Source organism: Colobus angolensis, unplaced genomic scaffold (genome assembly GCF_000951035.1).
Source record: "Colobus angolensis palliatus isolate OR3802 unplaced genomic scaffold, Cang.pa_1.0 Scaffold54, whole genome shotgun sequence".
NCBI lineage: Eukaryota > Metazoa > Chordata > Mammalia > Primates > Cercopithecidae > Colobus > Colobus angolensis.
In genome coordinates, this window is record NW_012118932.1 from 6,910,123 (window position 1) to 6,913,452 (window position 3,330).

The 3,330-nt window shown below is 36.4% G+C and overlaps 1 protein-coding gene across 1 annotated transcript in view; it reads right to left on the bottom strand.

The window, feature by feature from the left end:
* The window catches only part of OSTN (osteocrin), a 44,148-nt gene that overhangs the window by 40,568 nt on the left and 250 nt on the right, over positions 1 to 3,330 (bottom strand). The gene's annotated exons all lie outside the window — the stretch shown is intronic.

Here is a 3,330-nt window from a genome sequence, read left to right on the forward strand (position 1 = left end):
AAAAAGAGGTTGTCTACAAAACCTCTATAAAAGACTAGTTGCCATTTCCCATACCTTGGGGGAATAGTAGAAGCTCCTTTCTCTTCTCCCCTATGCTGAATGTACTGCCCTTTTCTTGCCTTCTTTATAGGAAACTCTACCTTTCATATATTTTAAACACTGCTAGGTGTTTGTGGAAAAGAGAAGGAGAAACTTGCTACTTTCTAATTTTTGTTGTTGAGAAAACACAATAATATGGTATTTTATAGTTAGGGTTGTAAAAGTAAATCTGTGCTTCGCCAAATAACAGCAAGACCTTTGGAAAATTATTGGACTGTTCTAAATGCCAGTTCCCTGTGTGTAAAATGGAAACATAACAGCACTGAGGTCTCAAAGGTGCTGTGTATGAAATAATGTACAGGAAGCACATTGTGCGTTGTCTCATTTAATTCTCAAACTACTCCATGAAGTCAAACTGTTATTATTTCTCATTCACAGGTTTGTTCATTAAATTTCCCAAGTTCCCTCTGTTAACTAGTGGTGAATATGGTATTCAAACCCAGCTCTGCCTGACTCTAGGGCCTGAACTTCTTATCACTGCATGAGACTCCTCCCTAGGTACTTCACTAGTTTCTAGTGAGGAAGGATTTAAGTCACTGTCAGAGCTCTGCTATATAATCAGTCCTTGCATTTGTGATACATGTAATTTGGTCTAGCCTCATTGTATAGAAACCTGTTGTATTAGTCCATTCCCATGCTGCTATGAAGAAGTACCTGAGACTGGGTAATTTAAAAAGAAAAGTGGTTTAATTGACTCACAGTTCCTCATGGCTGGTGAGGCTTCAGGAAACTTACAATCACAGCAGAAGGCACCTCTCCACAGGGCAGCAGAAAAGAGAATGAGTGCAAGTAGGGAAAATGTCAGATGCTTATAAAATCATCAGATCTCATGAGACTCACTATCACGAGAACAGCATGGGGGAACCACCCCCAGGATTCAATTGCCTCCACCTGTTTCTGCCCTTGACAGGTGGGGTTTTTGGGGATTGTAATTCAAGATAAGATTCTGGGTGGGGACACAGCCAAACCACATCACCTGTCTCCAGTTTTCATACCATATAACAGTTACAGCCATTTCACATCCAGTCATTGGTTATTGTTTTAAAATCACACATCTAAAAATCTCCTCAAGCATTGCTCTAGTTTGATATCTAACAGGTAACTCCCAAAGGTTAGCTGCAGTGAAGGTTTTGGGGCACAGGGTAGGCAGAGCAACTCAGCAACTGGTATAAAATGGGTTCTTCTCTAGGTGTCCTGCAGGTTTTACTCATATGCACAAACGTTAATCCAGCTGCTACCTATTTGAAACTGCTAATAGAGTTATAATAGATTACCTTTCCTCAAGCCAATACCAGAAAATTCAAACCTGGGAAAAAATTAGTCCTGCAGGTACTGGCAGCTTAATAATAGCTTATCTCTGAGGATCTCAGTCTTTGTGGTCTCAGGACCCCATGTACTCATAAAAAGTACTGAAGATCCAAAAGTAGTTATGTATGTCACTTATGTATTGCTAGGCTCCATATTAAAAATTAAAACTGATACTTTTTATTTGAAATAACAGTAATTATCCCATTACATGTTAGTATAAATTGTTACAGAAATATCTTTAAATAAAAAATATATTTTTCAAAACAAAATTAATGAGGAGCATGGCATTGTTTAACATTTTTGCAAATCTGTTTTATGGCTTAATAAAAGATAACTGGATTTAAAAAAAAAAAAGAAAGGCTGGTATGATATTTAACTTGGTTATCAGATAGAAATGTTGCAAATAACATAAATAATATTACTAATTTAAAAATAATTGAGTACTACTCACCTGCATTTTGAATTAATAGTCTGTCAAGATAAAATAATCATTTGAATATTTTCTCGGTAATCATGATCTTAATTTTAGTAGACATAAAATTGATGAAGACAAAATAGGAATTTTTGATAATAAGAATTTTCAAACCTCTACAACCTCCACCAATATCACAAATGTGTGTGATATTGGTGGAGGTTTTATATACATGTATACATATTTTTTTACACGATGTAACTCCCCAAATCTTCCATCAGTGAAAGAATAAATATTCAAAAACCAAACCTCTTTCAGACAATATATAGATATTCAACATTATGCTGGGGAAAATCTCAGGCTCAGACTTGAAGGACAGGGATTGGAGTTTTTAGTTGTGCTCCTTAATGGGCTAATGATCTTGAACAAGACTCTAACATTGTCAAAACTGCCTGATGAAACTGATTTTCTTCACAAAATGTAAGTTATTTAATTTTAGTTGATCTTAAATTAATTTACAAAGAGCACAAATTATGGAATTGGCTTAGAGTTCAAATAAAAGAAATAAGCCTTTTAAGTTTATATTTAATATTGTTTGCTAAAAATATATGAGGATATAAATTTATGAGAAAACGACACCATTTTAATTTGTATTTTATTATAACTAAAAACTTTGCAATGGAAACTAAAATAGTACATAGAAACATTTTGTAAACTATAAGTTAATTTGAAAATACTGTATTTTAAAACATGATTAAAAATAATTGTTTTGAGGTGATTGTTACGTAGCTGAAGGCAGATGTTTGCAGCCAAATTTTTTCTATAAACACAAAATTTACACTCAACAGTCACTTAGGGAACTTAGAGCCACTCATAGAGACAATCTGCAAAACTTACATTGAAAAAACCAAAAGGATAAATTGTAGTTTGTCGTTATACAGGTAATCTCGATATTTCAATAAATGACAATACTTGAACAAAGTTTTAAAGAAGGTTTTTCTAGCTTTTTTTGATTAGGGAAGCACCCAGATGATTGAGAGACTTACCTACTGGAAAGCAAAGATTGGGACCTCCTGCCATTGTGGTCTCTTTTTTTATTGAAACTGCAGTTCCAATCTCTAATGAATTTTCCCTCACAAGCAAGGCAACTGAGTGTGGCTGTGGCACTCAGAAGCTTAGAAATGGGTAAGAAGTTTGGGATCATCATAAACTCAAATTAGAGATTTAAAATCATTGAGGATTTAGGCCGGGCGCGGTGGCTCAAGCCTGTAATCCCAGCACTTTGGGAGGCTGAGACGGACGGATCACAAGGTCACGAGATCCAGACTATCCTGGCTAACATGGTGAAATCCCATCTCTACTAAAAAATACAAAACACTAGCCGGGCAAGGTGGCAGGCGCCTGTAGTCCCAGCTACTAGGGAGGCTGACGCAGGAGAATGGCGGGAACCCGGGAGGCGGAGCTTGCAGTGAGCTGAGATCGCGCCACTGCACTCCAGCCTGGGCGTGAGT